The sequence below is a fragment of the Planococcus citri genome, chromosome 5 (assembly GCF_950023065.1).
Source record: "Planococcus citri chromosome 5, ihPlaCitr1.1, whole genome shotgun sequence".
NCBI lineage: Eukaryota > Metazoa > Arthropoda > Insecta > Hemiptera > Pseudococcidae > Planococcus > Planococcus citri.
Genome location: NC_088681.1, coordinates 46,785,432 through 46,797,008, shown reverse-complemented (window position 1 = coordinate 46,797,008; position 11,577 = coordinate 46,785,432).

The window sequence follows — 11,577 nt, the reverse complement described above, 5'->3', positions numbered from 1 at the left end:
ATCATTTTCTCTTACACACTTAAGTGACCATTGCTCATGCTGAAAGCGAAAGCAGCACTGACGCGGAGCGGAGCCGCGGAGGCCACCTCCGAGAAGTACAGACAGAAAGTCCATATTCAGTATAGTTGAACATTAAACTCTTTATACTGAAAGGTGCAATAGGTTATCTAAGAGTGCTAAACTAATGCATTTTCATGTCGATGTTAATGTTGATGTGAAATTCAACATCAACAAATACATCCACAATATCAACTTAATTTTTCAAATAATGAGAAATCTTTGAAAATTTGGTCGATGTTAGTATCGATGTACTTGTGGACGATCGACTTTCACATTGACATAACATCGACAACTCCAAACTATGGAAAAGTGAAAAATTTTATCAGGGCCATTAAAAAATTTTTCTCCCTTCAAACAAAGATCATCTTTTCAAATGTTTACTGAGCTTTTAAGCGCTGGAACAGAAATTTTAATTCTGAAAAATTGGTCGACATAGTTGTGGATGTAAATTTCAAGCATTGAATTTTACATCAACATGTCGACATCGCATGTCGAGGTATCAGAAATAATGAGAAAATTTCGAAAATTTTCATTAACCTGGCTTCTTTATGGACAGAAAATTCCTATTAAATAACTTATTGGTCACTTTTCCATCATCATGTTGGAAAAAAACGTAGTCGATGTAAATGTCGACGTCGACAATAATTGTTGTATGGGATTTTGGCAATTATTAGTTGAAAGAAATAAGTAATAGCTATCCATTTTACGAAATTTTAGAAAAAAGGGTCACATTTTGACAACAAATCTAGACTTTTGATCATTTTTGACAACAAACCAATATTTTTGGATACCTAATTACCTACCTCAATTTTACTAAAAATTGATATCTTTTTTGTCAGGTTTAGACAATTAAAAGTGGGACTACTTGGAATTTTTTTCAATAAAACGACAAGTTATTGCATATTTTGGCAAAATATGGGAGTTTTTGACCATTTAGACAATTTGAAAAAAACAGAACGACTTCTTGGAAACACAATTGGCAAAAAAGTGAAGCATTTTTGGAAATTTCTGGCAAAAAGGGGGTGATTTTTGGGTGGAGGGTGGAAGGCTTTTCAACAATTTTGCAAGAAAACAAAACTTTCAATTCGCTTGGAAAAATTTTCAGCTCTGAAGGTATCTCTGGAGTAAGTACAAATAGAAATATTCAAAAAAAGAGAAAGCACATAATACTCCCTTTCCTATCTGCTTTTAGAGAAAAACTACTCGAATTCCACAAATAAAAAAATGGCGTTTGAAATTCTATGTTGGCCAAGAAGCCATTGCTATAAAGATTCAATTGGTTTCAATTTTTTTCGCCATTTCCTCAAAAAAAACTGAGAAAAATAGCGAAAAAGTTATGAAATCTTTTCCCGCATTCCAAATCGAAAACAGTGATGGTATCATTTTTTCTCTAAAATGATTCAGATCTCAATTCAAGAAAAACTGTTCAAAAATGATACGTTTTGTACGATTTAGAGCAAAAATCTACAAAATACTCGATGAACTGATGGCTTGAAATCGAAGCATCAAGATTATACCTACGTAATCATGTAATCTTTTCATTCGATCTGGCCAAAATCATAAGCTATAATTACCTACTTGAAAACTTCCACTTTCATTCCCATTCACCAGTATAAAATCGTCGCCTTACGAGTGAGCAATGCCAGCATCCCGGACAAGTCAGCAACTCACTCATACGCATCAACTTTTACGACAAATATACCATTGAACTCATCATGATTACTTATTACGAGACTGTGAGCAGGAATTCCTGTAAAACCCACACGACAACCATATCCCACACCGTTCCTACCATCGCAAGTCCATTTAAAGCATCTGTATCGTATCCGCGAGTATAATGTGAGACTATGAGCAGAGAAAGAGATCAACAGAGTTGTTGTTCAACATCAGCAGCAACAACAACAACAATAATAAAAAAAAGAACTACAAATGACACAATATCTCTTAAAAATATGTTACCACGAGGATTTACCATATTTGTACGATGCATTCAACAGGTTATAATATTCTTAATCTCGTACTTATACCCTTCGTGACCTTCCTCCGTTATCCCTTTGGTTAGCATTTCCTTCTCAAAAGATTTGATCGCAGTTACATCCGTCGGTCGTCGCGCCGCCGCGGTCGTCAAGTGACCATTTTCAGCATCCGTTTAGTCGCAGGTCGATGAAAAAAAAAGAACCCACCTCTTTCTCCGCTGCACTTACTTACAGTACGTATACGTATACCGGAATGGTAAACGCTACTCATACACACAGAGCACTGATAAATACCACACGCCATCGAGCATCAATGAGTACACATATTCATTCATTACTGCTGCGGTACGTTCTCTCTCTCTCTCTCTCTCTGAGCACTCTAGTGTATGCGTATTACATACGGTACAGAGGGAGAGTATTGCCGCCGCCGCCGCCGCCGGTGAGACATAGACACGACCAAGGTCGTCGACGAAAGGGGATTGAACATGGCGATCTTCATACACTAAAGTACATTAAACAGCATGGGAAGGGAGCGAAAAAAAAAAATTCATCGCGCTAATTAACGTTTAGTATACGCTAAAAAAAAAACGAGTTCTTTTTCTCCAGCCATCCTGGCAGTAGGGTCCCATCATCTGATGAGAATAAGGACGAAGAAAACCGCTATATGTTTAGAATCCCTGAAATTGAAATCGAGGCCCACATATGGGTAACGTAAATAGCATCGATAACATTTATACGTATACGTATTAATAGTATATTTTAGTATTATTCATCGGTCACTACGTCATCGTTCAACTACTCTGGAATGCGAACGCAATATTTATTTCTATTTTAAACTGTCACGCCACAGCCTTGACAAATATCTTTCAGCAAACGGAAGAGTTAACTTTTCTCTCTCACTCTCGAGCACGTTGTTGTTGCCCTGCTACATTGCCATTCGCCAGTGCGAGTGCCACTGCTACCGACGACCACTATTTAATTTACTCCATAAACGCCATAACACGTACCGTACGTACGTATCTCGATCCACCAAAGAAAGAATGAAATATTTTGACACCTACTTTGTTACTACGTACATTATACGCGAACAACCAGCGAAATGAAAAGAGCCAGCCAGCCAGCGACGCCCTGTAAAAAAATGTCTTCGCTGGAGCACGTCCGAGACGACGACGTCTTCGACCATTAGCACCAGCCCAGCTCCGTACAGCCGACGACGGAATGCTAAGTTTTCGTTTTCGCGCCTCTCCGACCCACCGACCCTCATCGTGGTCTTACCTAAGCCTCGTACGCACGAGTCCAACTCGTTAATTAGGCCTATAGGCGAAATATATCCGAGTATTTTCAAAAATACCAGTAAGTATTACCGATGCCGAATACGCCGCGAACTTTCAACAGAGGGCAAGCGAAGGGGAGGGAAGCGAGAATGGATAGAATAAATTACGTACCCAAACGAAATTCCAGTCAATTAGTTTGGCCAGATGAAGGCTCCAAAATTCTAATATATCTACTATTACGTATTTTTTTCTTTTACGAGTTATTTTCCAATTTCGCTGCATAAATTATGGTGGAATCGACGCAATGGTACGACAGACGATTTTTCAAATTTTACGCAATTTCGCTAAAAACTGCGAATATAACTTCCCCAATTTTGAGTACGTCTAAGTAACCATAAGAATTAAACATGGAATTTCACAAATGAGTCATTCCACGTCAATTCGACCAAGATGCGGTAGGGGGGGGGGGGTCGGCGATTTTTTTGACATTTTTCCTGTGGAAAGATCTTCCGAAGGGATGACCAATGGCGTAAATCGCAGCCCTCTAGCCCTTTTTTAAAGGCTGCTAGAGGGTGTCAAAGTTTTTAGTGAACTTGAAATATCATCCATTTCAGCAAAGGATTACTCGATACCCGCGATAACTACCGAAATGGAACTTTTTCCAATAGTAAGGGGTTGTGAAAGGTTTTTTGAAGATGTTTAGAAGATGTCATTAAAATCAGTGTTGCCGCTTTTTTTCGTACGAAAAATTAAGTTTCAAAACGTATTGTTTTCATATTGTTCCGACTCTCAAAAATTCTGAAAAAATATATTATGGACAACTTTTCATGCTGAACAACATATTAAAAAATCAGGATGGCATTACTTCGTAAAGTCGATTTGAAAAAATTGAAATTTTGTGAAAAAATAAGATCTTTTGATTCAAAACGTGAAAAAAAGTTTTGATCCGTGACATTGACCGATTTGAAGCTTATTTTTAACGTATACGTTGAAAAAGTTGAAAAAGCCCGTTAACTCGATAATATGAACTCATCACAAAAAAATCAAAATCTGAGTTGAAAAAATAAACAAATTTTAATTTTTTTGCTATAATTGTATTTTTTATCAACTTTCTTATTAAATACGTCAGAAAGCGGTCAAAATAAGACAACGAAACAAATTTAAACTTTTCTTGATGTTTGGAATTGAAAATTGAATTTTTTCGAATTTTGATTTTTTGTGATGAGTTTATTTCATCGAGTGAAAGGAGGGTTTCAACTTTTTCAACAGATATGTAAAAATAGGGGTCAGATGGGTTAACTTCACCAATCAAAACTTTTTATCATGTTTTAAATAAAAAAATCGAATTTTTTTCGCAAACTTTCAATTTTTTTAAATCAAATTTACAAAATAATACCATCCCAATTTTATAATGTTGTTCAGCACAAAAATTTGTCCATAATATATTTTTCCAGAATTTTGGAGAGTCCCTTAACTATTAGAAAAAGTTCCATTTTGGTAGATTCAATGGATCGTTGAAAAATGACTATAGAGGGCTGCGATTAACGCCATTAAAAAAGGGGTTAAACACAAATTAGATAATTATAGACCAATAAGTTTGAGCTCAACCTTATCAACAAATTTTTCAACGGTCATTGAACGTAGAGTAAGAGGTTTCTTGGAATTTCAGCAAACCCCAGATTTGGCATGGTTTAGGAGGGGCTTTTCAAGAACTGACCACCTCTTTACAGTTAATCAGGTGATAACGAATTTCAAGTCTGCCTCCACCACGCCTTCATTGATTTCCAAAAGACCTTTGACTCCCTTAATCATAACTTCATGCTGAAACACAGAACTATAAAGGCCAGCATCACTACTGAAATCAAAGAGGAGCCTTTCAGCATACAAAAAGGGGTAAAACAGGGAAATCCAATGTCACCGATCATCTCTTGCGCAGCTCTAGAAGAAATTTTCAAAGGATTAAAGTGGGAGAATAGGGATATTAAAATTTGTGAGCAAAATTTGAATAACTTGAGATTTGCTGGTGATGTAGTCCTGGTGGCCAAAAGCCTACAGGAACTTTCAAAACTGATCTCAGAATTGCAAATGGCATGTCAAAAAGCAGGACTAAAAATGGATGCTTCCAAAACTGAGGTCTTATCCGAGAGTTCAGAAGGGAATGAAATTTATACCAATGGTGAACACTTTGAAAATGATACAGAAACAAAATACCTGGGTCAAATTATTTCATTTGAAAACAAAATGGTGAAAGCGATGGGGTGGAGAAAATTTTGGTCTTTAAAATTTATTCTAAAAGGTTATTCAAATAAACTAAAAGCTGATATAATGTACTTAATCAACACATGTGTCTTCCCACCCCAGTGATTTCTTATGGAGCTCAAACTGGGACTCTCAGCAGCAATCTCAAGGAAAAATTAAACGTTAGGTACCCAAAATGCCATGATTCGCTCAATATCGGGTGTCTCAAGAAAGCAAAAAATCAGAATGGCAAGCCTCAGACATATAGCTAAGAGTAATAGAGTGTTACCTCATGAAATTCTAAATTGGATGCCAGAAGGTGGGAGAAGGCAAGAAGGACATAAGGCGAGGTGGTCGGATGACATTGTCAAATTCCTCAAGACAAAACACTATTGCAGAATAGCGCTTCACCGGGCTGAATGGGCCCGGCTAAAGGAATCCTTTGCTCAAGATTGGGGCCTTATTTTTACTAGAGAGATAACTGTAGGCCTATATCTGATGTTTGTACTCGAAGCCAATAAAGGAATTTATTTATTTAGGTATTTATTTATCCCTTTGAATGGTCTTTCCTCAGGAAAAATTTCAAAAAAATCGCTGACTCCCCCCTTACCACTTCTTGGTTGAATTGACGTAGAATGAGCAGAATGACCCAAAAATCGTAACAATGAAAACGTTCATACATATAAGCTGAAATTATCACGCATAAATGAACACTTCAACGTCCACTTTCCTCAAAATAAAAAAACTTATCTATGTTGGAAATCGATTTATCGAAATTTAACCCCCCCGCCCGCCCCTCATCCTCCTCCTCACTCCCTCCAACTCAGTTAAATTATGAGAAAGCTTTCTGAATGTTACATGTTACTCAAGTAACAGATTGAATAAATGATATTACTATGTACTACTACTACTATGTATGATGATGAATAAATTATTTTATTTTTATATTTTCAATTAGAGAGATTATGTACGTTAAACTTGTTCAAATTCAACTTTGACAGAATAAGTAAAGAGCCTGTTAAGTGTCCGCAAAATCTGAGTCGCTGTATCAATTTTCTAGATAATTGAAAATGGCCGGAAAGTAGGACTTAACCCTTTACTACCTCTCTCCTAAGTAGACAGATTTTGACCAAATTCCGCAGAAACCTTCATTCTGAGTTGAAAGTTACTCAGAAATTTTTTTAGCTCTGGAGGTGTTCCTGGAGTGGAGAAATTGACTCTTAAAGAAGGGTCATTTTTGAAAAAATCGTGTTTCTTTCGTTCCTGTCACTACCCAACCTGTTTTGGGAAAAATGGCCCAGTCCTAAACGATAATTAATTACTGAGGTGTCAATTTTTTTGTAATTACTGCCAACTTGGAAAAATCGAGAAAAATAGCCAACAACTTAAGATTTTTTCAAGTTGACAGTAATGGCAAAAAATTGGCACCACCGCGTTTCAAAATATTCCTCCAAAACACGAATTAATTCAAACATAAGCGATTTGCAAATTTTCAACCACCCAGTGGAACCCCAAAAGCGGTCTTTTTAGTAGATTCTAATGGCAATAGTATATTAGATCGACGCAGAATCTCAATTACTTTTATTTGGGGGACTGGGCCATTTTTCCCAAAACAGGTAGGGTAGCGACAGAAGCGAAAAAACCATACTTTTTTCGAAAAATGTCCCGTCTCTGAGAACCCATTTCTCCCCTTGTAGTGGAAGAAAACTAAATAAATACTTTAGCGATCCTATAGGTATAAATTCTACCTAATCTATTTTTCAAACAATCAGCTGTTTTACTTTAAATACCATTAGCGATCCTATAGGACATGTAATGAAACTATTCATCATAACAATCAGCTGATTTATCAAAATAAACAAACTGTCAGATATTTAATCTACTTAGCGATCCTATGGGAAGTCTACTATAACTAATTTCAATATGATTAGTCAGCTGTTTTATTTGACCTTCAAGGAGCATACTCAGTCAGCTGATAGGTCTTATTTAACCATACATTTTTATGATGAACTTAATCAGCTGAGACACATCTTAATCAGCTGATACCAATTCTCAAACAGCTGAGATAGATTCCTCATCAGCTGAGAAGCTAGTGCACCCACCTTTTTCAGAGTATATAAACTCAGCCAATTTGCTGGTAAAATCAGTTCTCTTCTGGCTATCGAAGTCTAATCTTCTTTAGCTAGAAGAGCTAGGGAGGCCTACCTTAACATAGGTGTAGAACTTCACTTATGTGTAGGCCGCACTTCATTGATTCTCATTGTGGCTGCTTCGGTACCATTTGAGATCTTTGGTTAGCCTTATAGGGATCTCATTGATCCTCAGTGTGGATACTTAGTACCATCTGAGATCTTTGGTTTGTCGAATAGGGATCTCATTGATCCTCCCAGTGGATACCTAGTACCATTGGAGATCTTTGGTTTAGTCTTATAGGGATCTCATTGATCCTCCCAGTGGATACCTAGTACCATTGGAGATCTTTGGTTTGTCTGAACGTGCAAAGGTTAAGTTAACCTAACCTAACCTTACCTGCATTCGCGATTAAGTATAAGACGCGCAAGTTCGGTAAAGTGTAACCCGCGAATAAATTTCGTATTTCGTGTTTCAAAATATAATAAAAACTTTGAAAACATTTCGTGTGTTCGTTTTCTTTCCACTACACCCCTCCAAGGGCACCACCGGAGCTAAAAAAATTTCCATGTAACTTTCAACTCAAGATGAAGGTCTCTGCTTAATTTGATCGAAATATGGTCGGTGCCTATTGGATACTCCACCGACCAGAAATTCTAGGAGTGTGAGTTCAAAAGTAAATTTTTCACTAATTTGTGAACTCCAGAAAAATTTTCGGTTATGGTTGTTTAGGACAATATTATCTCTCCTTCTAGCTTGGTTTCATTGAAATCGGAAGAGTTTAAAAATCTCTATCAAAAACGTTTTTTTGAATTTTTTAAAATTTTTTAAAAATTTTTTTGAATTTTCAAAAATTTGCAAAAAAACATCAAAAATAATTAGCTTTATATGAAGAATTTGAAATTTTGGTGACTGGAGTTTTGAGACATGCTCTTTGATCGATCTAGCCTGTTTTCGTGAATTCCACTTCAAAAGTATTCGAAGCATAGGTAAGATTCTCTATCTCGATGCAAACTTTGCAAAAACAGAACACAAAATTGAAAGAAAAAAAAAAGATCCACTGACGATGTAGACTCGCGACTACGTATCCGTACACTTGCCACAGAGTAAACTATCAGAGAAACATAAGACGATGGAAGAAGATGATCTGAATAGAGCTCAAAACATGGTACAAAAAATGGAGAAAGAATGAGACCGAAAATAATGAGAAAAAAAACCTCGCGTACTAGATTAAAAAATCATTTATTTGCAGTGTTTTTTTTTCACTTCGTAGAAACGAAAACGACGTATCGAGTACGCGTGTATTTTTTTCCTTTTGTATTGTACATTTTTTGCCTCAGCTACGGCTATCTCGTCAACTATTCTTGCTGGACTATTGGATGATGGTACATCTCGAGTTCTCGAAGACTCTCGCTGGTTGGTAGGCAATGGAAACGCAGCTAGCAAGAGCAAGAGCAACGCATACCGCAATTCCATTTTCGTGTGTTGTCCGCGTTGGAAGTTGCGTTGTGTTCGCGATGCCCGATGCCCGAGCCCGATGCGATGGTTAAGCCAAAAAATATTCGGCAAAATACAAAACGCATTGTTCACATTCCACGCTTCATGAAACACCGGTTTGTTCTGGTTAGCACAACTGGTCGAACCGGTACCATAAATGCATTTACGGTTTTCGTGTTGTTTCGTTTTTCTTCTTACTAAGCTATCGTACACTATACAAATACACAGCGAGACTATGCTATGCGCTATGTGTGTGATGGTGAGCTGATGGTTGATGGCTGATGATGGCGTGTACGAGTCGCGTATAGAGGTATAAAAAGGTACGTACAGGTAGAAGAGAGGTACCTAAACCTCCTGTACGAGTATAAAAAGCATATATTCCGTTGTTGGAAGTCTCTGCGGATGGCATTCTTCGGGTTGATACGATGGATGACGTGGTCGTTCATTCACAATGTAGGCTAATGATTGAAATATAAATTTTATTCTCCCGCAGCTCAGGTTTTTTTTGCCGTTGATTTTTTTCCTCTGCTTAAGTTATATATAGCCATATAGGTAGGTACCTCGTGACATAAACGAACGTTTTGTTAGCCAAATGTTTACGTATCTCTTACCTTGGGCCCGGGGTCTGTTTCACCTCTTGGACTTTTTTTTACGACACCGAATTTTATATACTTTAATTAATCGTCGATCGTCCAAATGGCTAAACATTTAATCCACATTTGAAATAAAATTACCTTTATTCCAAAATAACCAATACAATTTCAAGTATCCGAGTCTCTCGTACAAGTTTTTTATACTCTTCTGATACAATGTAATAGGTACTTAGCCCGTTACTCGCGAAATCAATCGTCCAGAGAGAACGGTTTCTCTCATCTCTCTCTCTATCTCTTTGAGCCGTCGTTTAAACATGCGACCAATTTTTATGTCAATCGTATCCGAGAATTTGCTGGAATCGGCGCTGATGGTGACTGGTGACCCGATCAAAATCGTGAATGGGATTCGTATATATTTTACGACCCGGATGCCGAGCAGATTCGTATACCTATATAAATATTTGTGAATGAAGATTGAAATACCAAGGTCTCGTCAGTCTTGTACTCTGCATCACTATACCTATCTCTTTATAATCAATTAGAGGGTCAAACTGGAGCGACGTTTTATTTGTATTAGCGGATTTGTCGACGAGGTCGCTCGCGGTCGTTCGCAATAATAATTCCAGAGTATACTGTAACGCGAAAGAACCGGATGAAAGTGCAATCATGTCGAGAGATTGTTTTATTTGCGAGTTAATTAATACCGAGACTGGGTTTTCCTTTAATTCGTCGCGCGATTGTCGTCCTGTAGATATGCTCATAGTCCGGCATATGACAATAGGAGTAATTGCACCCCCCCCCCCCCGCCGATCCTCCGGGACAACTTTTTTCTTAAAGGGTACATCTTAAGGAACATTTTGAAACAAACTTGCCAAAAAAAAAGTTGGCCTTATTTACAAAATGGCGGCCATTTTGATTGACAGGTCCGCCGAAATCGCAGATTTTGCGTTTTAACATAGGACTTGCACGAACTTTTTCAAACTTTACAAAGGTAGATCGAAAGATCATGCAAAAATTTATCACCTGTCAAAATTTCAAGTGCTAAAGTGCGTTTTTCGATTTTTGGTGAATTTTTGAAAATCGAATTTAGGCCAAAAATGAGGGAAAACATCAAAATTTTACCAAATTAACCGAGAAAGCTGAAATTTGGCATAATACCCTATTTTCGACATGCCAAATCGATTGGAAACGGTTTCAACCCGTTTTGAGCAGTTCTGGAGCCTCCAGCAGATTTTTGAAACTCGAAATTCCCACAAAATTCCATCAAATTGGAGTTGTAAAGCTAAAATTTATTCTAAAAACTAATTTCAATACGCTACGAAGTACTGAAGGTGAATTTCCAGTCGTTTTGGAGCCTCCAGCGACTTTTTGAAAGTTCCTGAAACCTCCAGCAGATTTTTGAAACTTTAAATTTTCACAAAATTTCATCAAATGGATAATATGGAAAGCTGAAATTTAAGGCTCTACACTCCAATTTTAACGCCCTCTGAAGACGACTTCAGGTAGGTTCAAGTAATTTTAGGGCCTCCAGCGACTTTTTTTGGAAATTATTGGAGCCTCCAGCAGATTTTTGTAACTTTAAATTTTCACAAAATTTCGTCAAATGGAGATGTAAAGCTGAAATTTACTCTACACTCTAATTTTAACACCCTCTGAAGACGACTTCAGGTGGTTTCAAGTCCTTTTAGGGCCTCCAGCGACTTTTTTGAAAATTACTGGAGCCTCCAGTAGATTTTTGAAACTTGAAATTTCCACAACATTAATTTATCAAATGGAGTTTTGGCAAGCTGAAATTTACTTCGCAGACTA